This window comes from Cervus canadensis, chromosome 29, assembly GCF_019320065.1.
Source record: "Cervus canadensis isolate Bull #8, Minnesota chromosome 29, ASM1932006v1, whole genome shotgun sequence".
Lineage (NCBI taxonomy): Eukaryota > Metazoa > Chordata > Mammalia > Artiodactyla > Cervidae > Cervus > Cervus canadensis.
The window spans coordinates 36,544,665-36,563,760 of record NC_057414.1 but is presented as its reverse complement, the minus strand read 5'-3'; the positions used below and the strand labels follow the sequence as shown (position 1 = coordinate 36,563,760).

General features: G+C 43.6%; 1 pseudogene; it reads left to right on the top strand.

The window, feature by feature from the left end:
- Positions 1-4,576: 4,576 nt before the first annotated feature.
- On the top strand, positions 4,577-13,390 carry LOC122430880 (annotated as a pseudogene).
- Positions 13,391-19,096: the final 5,706 nt, after the last annotated feature.

Sequence of the window (19,096 nt, the reverse complement as noted above, 5' to 3'; positions counted from 1 at the left end):
GAAACAAAGGGAGAAGAACCAAATCAACAAAATTAGTAATGAAAATGGAGAGACCACAACAGACAACACTGAAATACAAAGGATCATAAGAGAATACTATCAGCAGCTGTATGCCAATAAGATGAACAACTTGGAAGAAATGGACAAATTCTTAGAAAAGTATAACTTTCCAAAATGGAACCAGGAAGAAATAGAAAATCTTAACAGACCCATCACAAGCACAGAAATTGAAACTGTAATCAGAAATCTTCCAGCAAACAAAAGCCCAGAACCAGATGGCTTCACAGCTGAATTCTACCAAAAATTTAGAGATGAGCTAACACCTATATTACTCAAACTCTTCCAGAAAATTGCAGAAGAAGGCGAACTTCCAAACTCATTCTATGAGGCCACCATCACCCTAATACCAAAACCAGACAAAGATGCCACATAAAAAGAAAACTAGAGGCCAAAATTACTGATGATCACATCACAGATGCAATATTCTTTAACAGAATTCTAGCAAATAGAATCCAATAACATATTAAAAAGATCATGCATCATGACCAAGTGGGCTTTATCCCAGGAATGTAAGGATTCTTTAATACCTGCAAATCAATCAATGTAATACACCACATTAACAAACTGAAAGATAAAAACCATGTGATTATCTCAATAGATGAAGAAAAAGTCTTTGAGAAAATTCAACATCCATTTTTTATAAACACTTCTCCAGAAAGCAGGAATAGAAGGAACATACCTCAACAGAATGAAAGCTATATATGACACCTACAGCAAACATTATTCTGAATGGTGAAAAATGGAAAGAATTTCCCTTAAAGTCAGGAACAAGACAAGGGTGCCCACTCTCACAACTACTATTCCACATAATTTTGGAAGTTTTGGCCACAGCAATCAGAGCAGAAAAATAAATAAAAGGAATCCAGATAGGAAAAGAAGAAGTAAAACTCTTCACTGTTTGCAGATGATACGATCCTCTATATAGAAAACCATAAAGACTCTACCAGAAAATTACTGGAGCTAATCAGTGAATACAGTAATGTTGCAAAATATAAAATTAACACAGATAAATCCCTTTCATTTCTATACACTAACAATGAGAAAACAGAGAGAGAAATTAAGGAAATAATACCATTCACCATTGCAACAAAAAGAATGAAATACTTAGCAGTATATCTACCTAAAGAAAAGACAGACCTATAGATAAAAAACTATAAAACACTAATGAAAGAAATCAAAGAGGACACACATACATGAAGAAATGTACTGAGTTCATGGATTAGAAGAATCAATATTGTGAATATGAGTATACTACCCAAAGCAATCTATAGATACAATGCAATCCCAATCAAGCTACCAATGGTATTTTTCACAGAAGTAGAACAAATAATGTCTCAATTTGTATGGAAATATAAAAAAACTAGAATAGGAAAAGCAATCTTGAGAAAGAAAAATGGAACTGGAGGAATCAACCTGCCTGACTTCAGGCTCTACTACAAAGCCACAGTCATCAAGACAGTATGGTACTGGCACAAAGACAGAAATATAGATCAATGGAACAAAATAGAAAGCCCAGAGATAAATCCACATACATATGGACACCTTATTTTCGACAAAGGAGGCAAGGATATACAGTAGAAAAAAGACAACCTCTTTAACAAGTGGTGCTGATGAAAATGGTCAACCACTTGTAAAACAATGAAACTAGAACACCTTCTAACACCATACAGAAAAATAAATTTCAAATGTTTTAAAGATCAAAATATATGATGAGAAACTATAAAACTCCTAGAGGAGAACATAGGCAAAACACTATCCCACAGAAATCACAGCAGGATCCTCTTTGACCAACCTCCCAGAATATTGGAAATAAAAGCAAAAATAAACAAATGGGACCTAATTAAACTTAAAAGCTTTTGCACAACAAAGGAAACTATACACAAGGTGAAAGGACAGCCTCCAGATGAGAGAAAATAATAGCAAACGAAGCAACAGACAAAGGATTAATCTCAAAAATATACAAGCAATCCTGTAGCTCAATTCCAGAAAAATAAATGACCCAATCAAAGAATGGGCCAAAGGACTAAACAGACATTTCTCCAAGGAAGACATACATATGGCCAAGAAACACATGAAAAGATGCTCAACATCACTCATTATCAGAGAAATGCAAATCAAATCCACAATGAGGTACCATTACACGCCAGTCAGGATGGCTGCTATCCAAAAGTCTACAAGCAATAAACGCTGGAGAGGGTGTGGAGAAAACGGAACCCTCTTACACTGTTGGTGGGAATGCAAACTAGTACAGCCACTCTGGAGAACAGTGTGGAGATGCCTTAAAAAACTGGAAATAGAACTGTCATATGATGCAGCAATTCCACTCCTGGGCATACACACCAAAGAAACCAGATCTGAAAGAGACACATGCACCCCAGTGTTCACCACAGCACTGTTGATAATTGCCAGGACATGGAAGCAACCTAGATGCCCATCAGCAGATGAATGGATAAGGAAGCTATGGCATATATACACTATGGAATATTCTCAGCCATTAAAAAGAATTCATTTGAATCAGTTCTAATGAGATGGATGAAACTGTAACTTATTATACACAGCGATGTAAGCCAGAAAGATAAACACCAATACAGTATACTAATGCATATCTATGGAATTTTAAAAGATGGTAATGATAACCCTATATGCAATACAGAAAAAGAGACACAGATGCATAGAACAGACTTTTGGACTCTGTGGCAGAAGGCGAGGGTGGGATATTCTGAAAGAATAGCATTGAAACAAGTATACTATCAAGGGTGAAACAGATCACCAGCCCAGGTTGGATGCGTGAGACAAGTGCTCAGGATTGGTGCACTGGGAAGACCCAGAGGGATGGGATGGAGAGGGAGGTGGGAGGGGCGATCAGGATGGGGAGCACATGTAAATCCATGGCTGATTCATGTCAATGTATGGCAATAACCACTACAATATTGTAAAGTAATTAGCTTCCAACTAATCAAAATAAATGAAAAAAAAAAAAAGTCTTCTCCAAGGCCATAGTTCAAAAGGCATTCATGTGTGTCATTTGTCAGTGATGTCATATTCCCCCTGTTGGAATTTAACCACCAAAACTGAATTTAAACAACATGCAAAAATGAGGATCAAGACACAGTGACCCAGCTACACACACCTGGTGACAGGAGAGGCTCCTGTTGTATTCAAGGGACAGGCCTGAATAGATCTCATGCTGAATAGGCCCTGGGAGTCCTGGATGAGTCATTAAACACGATTGTCCTTACTTTGGCTGCCACAGCTGTTTTGTCTTCTTTCATTAGGAAGACCTTTCAAAATTATTTCTTTATATGTTTGCTTTGGCAGACAAAATGTTTCGTGGTATAGACCCTCTGGGAGAAATTATATCAGAAATATATACATTTATCTTCAGCAGATAAATTTTTTGGTTTGTATGTCCCCAATGATCTTTCTTTATAAATATAAAGGAAACAGATATGTTCAGTATGCATTCAGTCTCTTTGTAAAGCAACCACCTTGAATTAATACCCTGTCTGTCCCCACTGCACTCCCAAGTCTAGGCTAGAAACAAAAACCTGCAGAGAGTAAAGACTGATTCCAGCACATCATTGTGGAGATTTCATTCCCACTGTTTTTTTTGGGAAAAAAAAGTTGCTAATGTTAGAATCAGTAGATGACACATAAATATCCAAACTTCTGATTCTCTTGAAAATATGGCCAACTGGCCTGCTTTCCAGCATGGCTGAAGTGGAGGAAAGGCTATTCCCATGGGTCCGGGTCCAGCATGGCCACCTAGTCCTGCTATCTTTCTCTTGCCTCCTGGGTCCATGAGTTTGTTTTACCTAGACTGCTGGCTCTCTTAAGATGAAGACTACTTTTGTCTTGATCCATTTTGACTTTGAAGCCTTTAACCCAGAACCCAGCACACAGTTCTTCCTTGTATGTTTGTTGGATGATATAATATATCTTGTGGTTGAATATGACGTTTTTTCCAACACTGAAACACATGCAATTGAACTACTGCTCTACCCTAAACTTTGATGCAGACTGACATCACAGGTGCCCCTGATCTCTGCCATTACACCCACTACCTAAGTCCAGTTGTATGTCTCTGGGCTTTCCCTGAAGTCTTCAGTTTGCCATTTGACAACCTATCCTCCTAGCGATCTCCTCTCCAACAAAGACAGCAATGGATATCTCATGAAGTGGCTAGGAAGATGACATGAAACTATGAATGTCGAGTATGGCCACTAGTTACCATTTTCATGATGTTCTTAGCAGTTATTTCTAAAAGTAGGCAAGGTTCTCCATCTCCTTAGATGTCCACACAGATCAGTTAGATATTCCAGCCAAGCTTCAAGGAAGAGATTACAGTTCAAAGGTCTGTATTCTGAGAAGCTTCAAAGTCCACTCACCGAGGACACTGATGAAGGTAAGGATTTTATTGAAAGCTTTGTGTTTTTATCAGATCTATTAGTGGCATAAAGGGGAAAACTAGGGTAGGTCGGAGCACATATAATTAGGGGCTCCCAGTCACCACCACATGCTAAGAACCCGAACTTCCCTGAGTACTTGGAGGCAGGATAGAAGAATGAAGTGGCTTGTGCTCCTTAGGCTGGTAGCCTTCTCAGAGTGCATAGTCAAGTAAGTATAGGGACTGTAAGCTGCATCATCTTCCTTTCTCAGATTTTTCTTTTCACCTGATTATTCTTCCACCCATCAGGTTTAGATGGGAGTGAATATTTCCCTGACAGTCTTGAAATTCAACCCTTACTTATTGATAAGTACCTTATTTTAGGAACTGTGGATCCCAAGGTTCTTGGTGTGGACTTGCATGGTTGCACAACTCTCGGGGTCCAATGATGACCTATTGAAAATGCAACTCCTTACAACTGTTCAGTGCACAGTCTATGCAGATGTCTTGTGGAATAGCACTTTTCTACCTTTTATTCAACATGTCCTCTTTGTTCCTTGTCTACTTCAGTGTGTACATGTCTATGTCTGCATCTGTGTATCACTATCATTTACCTCTCCATCTCCTTGGAAGTCTCTGTGAGTGTATTTCTCTCTGTGCTTTTCTCTTTTAATTTTTCATTTGACTCATCCTTCCTTCTTGAGCCTCTGAATTTCCCTTACTTGTTCCCTATCCCCTGGATTCTTCTTTCAAATCCCTCTTCTCTTTCAACTTGGAGAAAGATACACCTACAGATTTATATCTGACAAGCAGTGTGACCACAGCCAACTCAGCAACCTCTTGCATTTCAAATTGCTCCCTTGTAAAAGAGCATAAGAGTCCCCCCCCCCCCACCTCCTTCTTTGAGGTTCTATGAGAAGGATGCAGTGAGATGGCAACAGCAATGCTAATATCTGTCAATGTAGAGACTTCCTATTTATCAGGTACCTTATATCCATCACTTCACTTATCCCCAAGACATTCTATTTGCAGGGTTTGTATTGTTATATTCCACCATTTTACCGAGGGGGAGACTGAGACACCACATGATCATATGGCTTATCCCTGATTGCAGAAAAGAACCTGTAATCAAACCTATGTATTTGCCATGGTATATGCATAAAATTCTGATAATAATGTGCCTCATAAAAATGATTAGAAAATACACAGGGCCATTACAATGACAGTTTTACCTGAACACGGACAGCTAATTGTTGCTTCTTCTTTGTTTTCTTTGGCAAATGCTCAGTACAGAATACCTCTAATGACAGTGCAGATCATGAGAAAAACCCGCAGTGAAAAACACACGCTGAACAATTTCCTGAAGGAACAAGCTTACAGACTGTACCGGACTTCTTCTCCTGGCTCAAATATGGCTACTCACCCCCTGAGAAACATCCAGGATGTGAGTATTTTGGGAGGATGGTGCTCAACAGCCCACCTGGTGATCTAGCCTAGCACCACGGCTCATCTGGAGGTGCCAGGGGGGATTTTGGAGTTGAGGTTCCTTCAGGAGGCAGAAACACTGGAAATCAGGGACCCCACCCAGAGGAGAACACACTCTCATCCTCAACTGTTGGTCTTTGTGACTGGGCCTGGCCATTACCATGGGGCAGGTAAATATCCTTTTCTGTGTCATAGATGTGTCATTAGTTTGAGGGAGATTGTTCCTTCTGAAATAAGTGAGTCAGTCAGTTACAGATGAAGAGTGAACCGTCACTGAACACATTGTAGAACCAATGGCAAAGCAATTGTGAATCCCCAGGCAGAAGAGTTCATTTTACACAGAAGCAGGAATCACAGCCATAAAAAGTTACTGAAACCTGTATTCCGTGTAAGGCCTAAGTATCTAACACTGTGGTTACTGGTTTTCATTTAGAAATAGGGCTTATTTTGTCTTTAAGAATGCTCATGCTGGCCTGAGAGACAGGTATATTAGTAAATAGATGTCAAATGAAAGGGTCACCTGTGTGGTGTTGATTGGATGTAGTCTGAGTTTAGAGGGAGTGGCTGAGGTTGATCAAGAAGGACCTCCTGGAGAAGGGGGTGCTAAGGTTGGGTTTGAAAAGACTACAGAGCTTCTCAAATGAAGGCACCAGGACTTCCCTGGGTGTCTAGTGGTCCTGGGATTCCAGTGGTTATGCCTCTGCACTTCTAGTGCAGGAGGTAACACTTCACCGCCTGGTCATAGATTCAATATCCTGCATACCATATAGCACAGGAAAAATATATCAAATGCAGGCACCTCTGTGATCCAAGTCAGTGAGCTGTACAGTGGTTAGAAAGTGATCTCAAGAGATATGTGGCATCCAGAGGGAGGCATGTGTGTGGGAATAGAGGGTAGCCAGTTCTGCACTAACCTACTACCTCTTTTTCCCTGTAGAAGCTCGACGTGGGTAACATCACCTTTAGAACACCCCCTCAGGAATTCCAGGTTATCTTTGACAGAGGCTCATCTGACTTGTAGGTGCCCTCCATCTTTTGCACCAGCCCAACCTGTTGTGAGTACAGACACCCCATATTCAGACCATCTTTCACTTGCTCTGCAACCCTGTTTTGCATCCTTGGACCTGATGACACTTATCTCTTGTGTCTGCAGCCTCACACGTTATATTCAGACATCTTGAGTCTTCCACCTTCCAGCCTATCAGAAAGACCTTCAGCATCTAATACGGTTCTGGGAGGATGAAGGGAGTTGTTGCTCATGATAGTTCAGGTAACAGTGTAACAAAGGCTGAGTCAGGACTGGCTGTGGGGTTACCACTGCTTGCAAAAAAGATGCAGAACCTTCTGGCAGGACCCTTCCTAGCCTAACTCCCATAGCTATTGACCATGTTACCCACAGTATCCTGTCCCTGGGGAGGCAGTGCCTGTGGCGACCCACGAGCACACAGATTAGCGAACCCAGAGAGTGGCTTGAGATGGGGACTTGCAGCTTCCCTGCCCATGAGCAGTTCAAGGTTCATTTTGCTGGGAGTGAGAAGAGGGGGAAAAACCACCCAATTTTATATTCACAGACTGTCCAGGCACTTTCAGGTGACACCTGGTTTGGTCCTGCAACAACCCCACACAGCAGTTACTCTGGTTAGCTCATGTGACATATGAGGAAACTGAGCTGCTGACAGCTAGGGCCTTGCTGAGGGCACACATGTGGTAAACAATGGAGATCGGCTGGCTTTTCAGGACTGAATTTGCTGTGGGGTGTTTGGGGACAGGATAAAACTGATCTGGGGACCCTCCGGGCAGTCAAGGGCTTCAGGTATCCAGACTGGGAAACTGGAGGCCTGAGAAGTTACGGGGCCTGATAAATGAGTTCTCACTCTAGGGGGCTTTTGAGAGTCCAACAAAACTTATGGCCTGCCTCCCCCAAATTACTTGAGTAGTTCCCCCCTTTCTCTTTCTCTCTCATACACACTCACACAAAGACACACATATCCCCCAGAGTGAATCCCCAGGCAGTATTTCACAGATCCCTGCAAGTAAGTTCATGTTTTCGGCTTCTGTCTTCCTGGACAGATGCAGAATCCACAGTACCTTACAGAGAATGCAGTCCATTCCTGTCATTAGGTCACAGTGATGCCAAAGAGAGGCCTACCTTGCTATCGGTGCATTTTGTCCACAAGGGGGCACCGATGGGTCCTGGCCTGATTGTTGGTTGCCCCACCTGTACAGAAGCCACGAGGCCAATTTGACTCACTCAGGTGGTGTCTTTCAGAGAGGCAGATGTTTTAAAATTCATAGCCTCTCTCAAATGGAACCCAAATTCCCCTCCCAGCTTGGTCTAACCGTCTGAGGTCCACTGAAGCCACAGCCCAGCCTCAATTCTTCTCTGTGGATCTAATGGCAATGCCTTCCATCCAAGTCCTAGCCCCACTTCACATATCTGTAAGTGGGATCACTCTTCTCTCCCACAGATTGGGGACCTTGTAAGTACTGACCAGCAATTTGGTCTAAGCATGGAGCAATCCGGGTTTGAGGGATGGCCTTTTGATGGCATCTTAGGCTTGGGCTACCCCAATTTATCTTTCACTGGAGGCATCCCCATCTTTGACAACCTGAAGAATCAAGGTGCCATTTCTGAGCCTGTTTTTGCCTTCTACCTGAGCAAGTAAGTCTGAGATGGACAATCCGTTTCTCCAAATGAGCTGTAAGTTGCTTTCAGTTGTAGGAAATTTATAGAACACTTGATAAAGAAGTATCCTGAGAGATAATTTAATCCAAGATAACTACGGCCCCAGGGCCCTACATGGCTTCAACACTTGCTTTATAAATAACGTTTTATTGGAACACAACCCTGCTCCTGGGCTCAAGATCAGTAACTTGGTCTGGGGGGGCGGTGAGTGAGGAGGAAGACTAATGGAAGGCAACAGGAAACAAACTGAAGGAAAATGCATTAGGATTTGCTTATGAATTTGATAAGGAAGGAGAAGGATGGTGGATACATTTCCTTCCTCATTAGCATTTCATTGGTAACCCAGGACCAGCTACCCAATTTGCAAAACCAGTGAAAAACAAAAGTGTGGGACACAAAAGAAAAGTGTGGGACCCCTTGTTCATGAAATATTAGGCATTTCAAGACAGGGAGAGCAGATGTGTGGTCTCTTCTGAATGTGGGTCTCTTTGGACAATAGAGGTCACAGGCCTTTGGAGCCAACTCTGGATGACCTGATCCCACACCCTTAGCTCTCCCAGGCCTTGATTTTCCTGAAAAATGACAAAGTGGACAAGGGGAGAGCCAAAATACTTCAGCACCCTGTCCTCTGAGAGTGTCTGAGCACTCAGGTCACAGGAGGTCCAGGGCATCTTCAGAAGATATAATGGGTGGAGACCAGCCAGGTGACTCAGCTTCTACCCTTCTCTATGCCACTCATTAGCCAGTAACTGACCTTAGTCTGGTTCTCTATTGCTCCTAGCCTTGATTTCTGCATCTGTAGATAAGGACCTTATTAGGACCTTGATGGGTGATGAAGCAAAGCTCTCAGACAGTGCTGTTGTTACCATCCTCCAAGGATCCCCCAGCTGTCTTCTCTCTACAGAAGCAAGCCGGAGGGCAGTGTGGTGATGTTTGGTGGGGTGGGCTACCGCTACTGCCAGGGAGCACTCAACTGGATAATGTTGATCTAAGTGGGCGACTGGCGTGTCCACATGGACCGGTAGGCCTCTCTCTCTGAGGATCAGCCCAAGGCATGCTCCACATCTGTAAATGGACACAGGCAGACACACAGAAATGGATTCTCAGACAAATAGTCACACTAACATATACACCATCCACAATGACACAGACAGACACACAGACACATGGAAACACACAAGCAGACATATATAAACATACACAGAGGCACATATAAACATGCATAGCTAGTCAGAAACACAGAAGCACACACAGAGACACATACAAACACACATACAAAGAGACACACAAGCATATAGATACACAAACAGCCCATGGGTTCATAATCCACAGGCCTCCTGACCAGGGCTCTGACCAGGGTTCTCACAGGGTCCAGAGAGGTCTCTGCAGCTGGGAGAGGGCTGCACCCGCTGCCCTGTGAGGCAGAGGGCATGGTCAGAGGATTCAACAGTGTGGTGAACATGATCAGGGGGGACTTCACCAGCCTGGACAGCGTTATAAGATGACCAACTGTCCAGGGCTACCTGGGACCAAGCAAGTTCTCAGTACAGATAAATGTCAGTTTACAAACAGGGAAAGTCCTGAGCAAATGGGGAAAACTGGTCTCCTTATGGAGAAGTTACCCAGCAGTGGAGAGAGGTTGGCTGCAGTCTTAAGACGTGAAAGCAACTAATAAAAAAGACACCCCATGTACCTGGGCATACAGTAGGGCAGGGGCTATAACAGAAAATCATGAATGGGGACCCAGGAGCGACCTGAGGACAAGAGGCAATAATTGATAGGATTCTGTGTGATACCCTCAGACAAAAGCTGACCTGTCCTTTGGAGTTTCTGTGGGCTAGTGATGTATTTCCTGGCCAGGCTCTCAGAGTCTGAGCTGGTTGTAGGAGCAGTGATGGGAGACACCCTCTCTCACAGGAGCCCCTCTCTCCCAGCACTATGAGAATGTGCTGTCCTTGTGAATCTCCATCTTCACCCTGTGGTTGACCAGTAATTTGTTCCCCACCAGATACAGCTCTCTGGATGTTTCTCATTCATTATTTTCACAATCTTCATTCACTCGTTCAACAGACAAGCATTGTGCATCCACTGTGTGCCAGGCACTTTAGGGAGGCAATGAGAATAGAACTCACCCTCACATCTAAGAAGGCAGATGCACAGAAATGACACACACACATAGTGAATTGTGACTTTGGTACATGCTAGACGTGAGGAAGGGTCTACAGAAAGTGACCAAGACAAGAGACTGATAAACCGGGGGAAAAGACTTCCCTGAGTCCATGACAAGTAAGCTGGATGAGAAGAAATTTTCTAGTCAAAAGGGAGGGGACTCTTCTAGGAAGGAAAAGCAGCTTGTGTCAAGGCACAAAAGATCCTGGTTTATTAAAGTACCACATTTAAGGATGTCAAGGTAGATGCCATGTCGAGAGCAAAGGAAAAGAGTTAGGGCAAGAGATGAAGGGTTGTTTAGGAGACAGTTGGGAAGTGGGTAGCTCTGGGGAGACTCAGAGTGACCTCGATGTGCACTTTGTCACACTGTCTCTTAGCATCTCCATGAAAAGACAGATTATTGCCTGTAATGGCAGCTGTGAGGCCCTTGTGGACACTTAGAGATCACTGATCCTTGGCCCAACAAGACTGGTCAATAACATCCAAAAGCTCATCGGCACCACACCACAGGGTTCCGAGGTGAAAGGTCATGCCCTAGCGTCACTCTCAGTCTCCACACACAACAAGGATCTCCAGGGCCAATCGCTCTCCCTCTCTCTCTAACAGCACTAAGTTTCATGTTTTATGGTCAATACCCAGCCCTGTATTTTCTTCACCATCAACTGCATCAAATACCCAGTGCCAGCTCGAGCCTACATCTTCAAGGTGAGGGGAGAACCCTGAGGGGTGGTTCTCAAATAGGAAATTGCAGGAACCCTTGGGCTGCTGCTGGAAGAAGGCCGCCCTCTGCAGGCCATCTCGCACTATTGCAGATGCTGCTGAGCCCCTGAGCCCCTGTGGCTGGGCCAGAGCCTCCCACAACACCAACCACTTGAGAGTAAAGGCCCGTCTGGGACACTGATCATCCTGAAATAGATGTGGAGACACCACACCATGCTGGCATGGTGGGAGTCACAAGGAGAGGGGAACACTAAGGTCTTCAGTCCTCAAAGAGCTTCAATTCAACCTGAAACCTCAGATGCATGAACATGAAAGTCATCACTAGCAGTCCCTGAAATAGGTCACGTGACAAGGAGAATGGCTAGGGGCAGTCCCAGTGTGCTGTCCCACCACAGGGATTAACGCTCTCCCTCCCCTTCTCGCAGTTGTCCGGATTTGGATGATAAATTACATGGTCAACATAGTTCTCAGATGCATTTTCCTCTTGCTCTGGCCAGGTGCCCCCTTTGTGAGTTGGGGTACCTGACCCCTCTGTTAGGGGTGTGGATGCTAAGGTGAATAAAGGGTGTGCTTTATTTATCTTTATATATTATTATGCTTTATTTATCTGCACAGTGACTGCTCAGACCGGGCACAGGGTGGAAGCTTCATGTCTGCTCCCTATGGGAGTTCAGAGCTGGCTGATGGGCTCAAAGAAGGCTTTGAGGAACAGAGGGAATTTCAGGAATTCTAAAACCACAAACTCATGGAGCCATATGGAGGGTTGCTTGGGTCTAGGCAACACTGCACTGGATTCCATGCAAATGGCATCCCAAGGTGCTCTGCATTGGGGCACTGGGGACTTACTAAGGGTGATGAGGGCTATGGGCTGACTGGTGGGGATGGGGAACCAGAGTAGTTACCCAACCAAGCCTGGATTGGCCAAAGAGGGTGAGTGTGGGCCGAAGGAGGCTTCCCAGATTTCCTGAGTTAAGTCTTCAAGAACATGTTGTGGGTGCTGCTATATTTAAGATGGATTAACCAACAATGAGTTACTGGGTAGCACAGGGAAATCGTCTCAGTTATATGACAGCCTGGATGGCAGGGGTATCTTTGGGACCAGGATACATAGATACATACAATTGAGTCCCTTTACTGTCCACCTGAAACTCAGAATATTGTTAATCAGCTATACTCCAATAAAAAATAGTTTTTTTTTATAAAGTACAGATTGTGGGGATGCTGGAGGAGGACCTGCATTCTCTGTAGAGAAAACATGGAGAAGGTGTCAGGAGGAAAGAAATAGGGAGTGAAGGGAACCAGGGGCCATGCTTGTTCTTTTTCAAAAATTGTATTGAAGTGTGGCTGATCTTCAGTGTCACCTTAAGTTCTGCTGCACACCAATGTGACTCAGTTATACACATAAAAAATATATATTATTTTCTTATTCTTTTTCATGTGATTTATCACTGGATATTGAATATAGTTCCTTACTCTCTACAGTAGGACTTTGTTTTTATCATTCCACAGTTTCCCCAACTTCCAGTCATCCACTCACCACACCCTTCCTCATGGCAGCCACATGCATGGGCCCTTTTTGGTTTTGGATGAACTCTCACATCCCCTGCTGCTCATAAAACCAATTGATACTTACCACAAGAGGGAAATTAAACCAAGAATTGTGCTGGGTATGGATATTTGTGGGAGTCGCACATAAGGGCTCAGGCTGACTGGTGTGTGTATGTGACCCCCAGGATTCTAGAGGCCACTGCTATATCACCTTTAAAGAGAACACAGCGAGTGCATCTACAGAGACCTGGACCCTGGGTGACGTCTTCCTGAGGCAGTACTTCTCGGTTCATGATTGAGGAAATGACAGGATTGGCCTGGCACAGGCAGTGTAAATGCTTGAAATGGTTCAAGAATCAATACAGCCACTCCTAATACACACTCACTCACAGATAGGGCACTCCTGCCCACGATGCTGGTGAATTCTATTTGGTAGTCTGCACACCTTAGTCTCAGTAAAGAATGAAGGGTTTCACCATAATGGTGCTGAAACAAATGCGTGCCTCTGTTTTGTGTGGGACGTGTACAACGATCGGGAAGGATATAGAACAAAATCTGAATCAGAGTTGAGAGGAGCCCAACTCCAACTGGCTTCAAGGAAAGAGGAGACTCATTGGAATGATTCTGGGAATCCAAAACACAAGACTCAGAGCAAATACAAAGATCTCAGTGACTGGATCCAAGAAATTAGAAGTCATCAGTTCTCTCTTTCTCACCCTTGGTCTTTCCCTTCCCTCTTCTTTGATGGTCTTAGCCTGACAACTTTCTTCCTTAAGGATTCTACACCTAGTGCGGTAGTCCAAGCTTCCTGCCCTAGGGTTTTATGTCCCAAAGGGATCTCCTAGTAAGGAAAGAAGCATGAAGCCATTAGAGGTCAAGGGTGTTCTCTGAATGACCCATCTCAGATCACCTGTACAGCTCTAGGTCAACCATCCTGGCAGGGCTAAGGGGTCCTATGTTTGGCTTTACATGGTCATTGGCCCTGACCCAGCAGCACACATGATTGTCAGTTTCCTCCAGAACTACATGCCTGAAGCTGGGGAGAGGCAGCCCCAAGGATAGTGATTGGGGGATGGTCTAGGCCATGGAAGAGTTCATGATGACCCACCAACTCCACCACCTCCTCATTCAGAGGAATTCTAAGGGGTAATGAAATAGACTCTCTTCATCCCATCTCAGATGATCTTATCGCTGGGCTTCTACTCCAGGAGATATTAGGTGAGGTACTTCATGCAGAGCTGGTTCACTTTTGTGACTACACCCCAGCCACCAGCTCTCTGCCACATATGCCTGCTCTGTCTTTTCCAGTCCTACTTGTTAAGTGATGGCCCCAGTGGATCTCCGAGCCATCCCCCTCCTCCAGGCCCCAAAATGCCCCTTCCTTGGCCTCCAGTGCTGCTGGGGAGAATGCAACGCATGTATCAGGGGGCCCAGGGTACACAGAGCCTTCAGCCTTTCTGAGCTTCCTCCAGGGGTGGAGCTACAAGCTCTTTGCTTGGAGCTGCCATGGTTAGGCACTTTTGCAGTAGAAGCATCCGTTCTTTCCACGTGGAGACCCTCAGTAGATGCCTCAGCTGAGACAGCAGGGATCAGAGGTTGATTTCCTTTCAGATTGACTGGTTTGATCTCCTTGTTGTATAAGGGACTCTCAAGAATCTTCTCAAGCACCACAGTTCAAAAGCTCAGTTTTTTGCCATTCACCCTTTCTTATGGTCCAGATATCACATCTGTATGTACATGATTACTGGAAAAATCATAGCTTTGACAATACAGACCTCTGTAGCAAAGCGAGTCGCTGGTTTTTAATGCACTGTCCAGGTTTTTCATAGCCTTTCTTCCTTCCAAGGAGCAAGTGTGTTTTAGTTTTTTGGGTGCAGTCAAAGTCCATAGTGATTTTGGAGCCCAAGAAAGTAAAATCTGCCACTGTTTCCACTTTTCCCTCATCTATATGTTATGAAGTGGTGGGACTGGATGCCATGAATGTTGAGTATTTTTGGTGAATAGTTTTTTGAATGTTGAGTTTTAAGCCAGCTTCTTTTCATCTCCTGTGCTTATCAAGTGGCTCTTTCGTTCTTTGATTTCTACTATTAAGGTGGTGTCGTCTTCGTATCTGTGAATGTTGATATTTCTCCCAGCAATCTTGATTCCATCTTGGGATTTATCCTGTCCAGCATATCTAATGATGCATCCTACATACAAGTTCAATAACCAGAGTGACAATGTATACCTTGTCATGCTCCTCTCCTAATTTTCAACATTTCAGTTGTTCTGTGTCTGATTCTAAGTGCAGACTTTTCAGGAGACAGGTAAGGTGATCTGCTACTTCCATTCCCTTAAGAATTTTCCTCAATTTGTTGTGGTCCACATAATGAAAGGCTTTAGAATAGTCAGTGAAGCTGATGTAGATGTTTTTCTGAGATTCCATTGCTTTCTCTATGATCTAATGGATGTTGGCAATTTGATCTTTGGTTCCTCAAACCAGTTTGTACATCTGGAAGTTCTCAGTTCATCTACTGTTGAAGCTTAGCTTGAAGGATTTTGAGTATTACCTTGCTAGCAAGTGAGACGAGCACAATTGCATGATAGGCTGAACATTCTTTGAAATTACCTTTCTTTTGGATTGGAGTGAAAAGTGACCATTTCCAGCTCTGTGGCCACTGCTGAGTTTTCCAAGTTTGCTGACATATTGAATGCAGCACTTTTACAGCCTCACTCTTTAGGATGTTTTAAACAGCTCACCTGGAATTCCATCACCTCCACTAGCTTTGCTTGTATTGACACTTCCTAATGTCCACTTGATTTCATGCTCCAGTATATCTGGCTTTACATGAGTGACCCCAACATAATCTCTATCCAGGTATTATGACCATTTTTGTATAGTTCTGTGCATTCTTTCCACCTCTTCTTAATCTCCTCTGCTACTGGTAGGTCTTAGACTTTTCTGTCCTTTATTGTGCCCATGTTTGCATGAAGTGTTCCTCTGGTATCTCCAACTTTCCTGAAGAGATCTATCCTCTTCACAAGTCTATTGTTTTCCTCTGTTCTTGCACTTTTCACTTATGAAGACCTTCTTATCTCTCCTTGCTATTCTCTGGAAGTCTGCATTCCATTGCGTATATCTCTCACTTTCTCCTTTGCTGTTCACGTCTCTTATTTTCTCAGCTGTTTCAAAGGGATCCTCAGGCAACCACTTTGCCTTCTCACATTTGTTTTTCTTGATGGTTTTGGTGACCACCACTCATACAGTGTTACAAGACTGCATGCATAGTTCTTCAGGCTATCAACTCTAATCCCTATAATCTACTCTTCATCTCTACTGTATAATCATAAGGGATTATTTTTAGTTTAATGGTCTAGTGGTTTTCCTTCCTTTCTTCAATTAAAGCCTAAATACTGATTGCTTCTGCCTAAGCAACAGGGCCAGATTACCACCCACAACTACCAGCAGGTATGGAGAAAAAACACACAATTTGAGGTCAGTTACCCTAGGTTTGTTCTTGGTGTTTCACCTGCTTAGCTATTTGACCTGATCAAGTCCCTTAACCTCAGTTTTCTCATCTGGAAAATGGGCACCATGATGATAATCCCCCCTTTTAGATTTCATGTGTGCCTGTAAAGATCAGGTAGCCCTGAGAGGGATTTCTGGATTCTTGGATCTGGTACAAATATGAATTATTCTGCCACCTGGGGAGAAGGAAATCATCTTTTTAGAGGTTATGGCTGCCATCCCCAAGACTAAATATTGATTCAAGGAAAATGACATCTTTTCTGAACCATGTCACAGAACTCTGACTGAGCCGATGCTTCTGTTTTCTGGGCTCCAACAAGGGCTGATGATTACTGGCTCAGATTGCTCCCTTCCTCAGCCTTACCAGTCAGCCTTTCCTTGCTAACTACTTCTAGCCTGAAATCACACTGCAAGGAGAGCTATAAGGATTTTTGTCTCTTGTCAGTTTCCCACATCTCCTGCATAGCAACAAGTAGCTGTTATGGCTACTGTTCATAGCTACAACTATGGCAACCTGCACAGTCCAATCTCAGTCTGTTAAATGAAACTATCCCCATATGGACCCTCATGTTTAAAATACCTACAGTGGCCTTAGAAACCTTCTTATGCCTGCTGTTTAATGAGGAAATTTGTGTGGACCTCATCTAGTTTTCTTTCCCAAGCATGATTCCAACCATTCAATGAAGTAACCAGACAGTTAAACATCTAACTACCCACAAAAATTGACAAAAGCAAACCACACATCGTACATTTCTCGCTTACCTCAAAACAATATTGAAGTGATCTGCCACAACAATCTGATACATTGGCGTGTACACTCCACTTGGGACATTTTTTCTGGATTCGTTTTCCACCTAGTGCAGAATGTCTACCATGAGACTGGCCCTCCAGCAGCTGGTCACCTGGTTTTTGCAGACTCGGTCCACTCCAGATCCCTTCCACATCCCTCTGTAAAATGTAGAGAACAAACCCAGTCAAAGTATCCACTCCTGCAGAAAAGAGCTTTTGTTTTTATAGAAAGCAGTGTTTGGTAACACATTCAAAATCTTGTGCTCCTTGCCTTGGATTCAAGGACTTGTGCCAGAGAATGGGAAGCTTCCCCTTCCACCTATATCTTGCTCCACTCCCACCAGGGCCACAGGCTTCCCTGGACCCTGTGTCCTCATTGGTATTGTTCAGTTTCTAAGTCATGTATGACTCTTTGTGATTACATGTATGGCAGCAAAACAGGTTTCCCTGTCTTTCACTATTTCGCGGAGTTTCCTCATACTCATCCACTGAGTCGGTGATGCCATCTCACCATCTCATCCTTTTGACACCTCTCCTTCTGTCAACAATCTTTCCCAGCATCAGGGTCTCTTCCAATGAGCTGGCTCTTCACATCACGTGGCCTAAGTGTTGTAGCTGCATCTTCAGCATTGGCTTTTCCATTGAATATTGCTCAACCATTTCCAAAATGAATCTCATGTTTCCAATCACCAAACAATATTGAGCATTGATCAAGTTTAATAGTACAGTGATCTTGTCCTCTGGGAAATCCCAGCACTGCTGCCCTGCCATTCTCTTACCATTCTCTCCACCTGGCATAGAATTGCTTCCCTACAGCTTCTCGTGCTTGAAAAGGCCTGCCAACCCATCATTGTCAGCTGACCAGAAATTCTTCCTTCTTCCTTCCCCAAAGATGTCTGCCTGGCCCCTGATTATCCACTGTTCAGAGGGCTTGCTATATACTGCTAACTCCTTTCTATATCATGGGGTGCAGCACACCAGGCTTCCCTGTCCATCACCAACTTCCAGAGTTTGTTCAAACTCATGTTCATCAAGTCAGTGATGCCACCCAACAATTTCATCTTCTGTTTTCCCCTTTGCCTCCTGCCTTTAATATTTCCCAGCACTGGGGTATTTTCTAATAAGTCAGTTCTTCACATCAGGTGGCCAAAGTATTGGAGGTTCAGCTTCAGCATTGGTCCTTCCAATGAATATTCAGGACATATTTCCTTTATCGTGGACTGGTTGCATCTCCTTGCCATCCAAGGGACTCTCAAGAGTCTTGTCCAACACCACAGTTCAAAAGCATCAATTCTTTGGTGCTCAGCTTTCGCTATAGTCCAACTCTCACATCCAATCACAACTTCTGGCAAAACCACAGCTTGGACTATACAGACCTTTGCTGATAAAGTCTCTGCTTTTTAGTATGTTGTCTAGGTTTTTCATAGCTTTATCTCCCAAGGATCAGTGTCTCTTTATTTTTCCCACTGCAGTCACTATCTCCAGTGATTTTGGAGTCCAGCATAATAAAGCCCTTCAAAGTGTTCATTGTTTCTCCATGTATTTGCCATGAAGTAAAGGAACGGGATGCCATGATCTTCAATTTTTGATCTGTACATACCACATCAAGACCATCCCTAAGAAAACAAAATGCAAAAAGTTTGTCTGAGGATGCCTTAAAAATAACTTAGAAAAGAAGAGAAGCAAAAGGCAAAGGAGAAAAGAAAGGCATACCTATCTGGACGCAGAGTTCCAAAGAATAGCA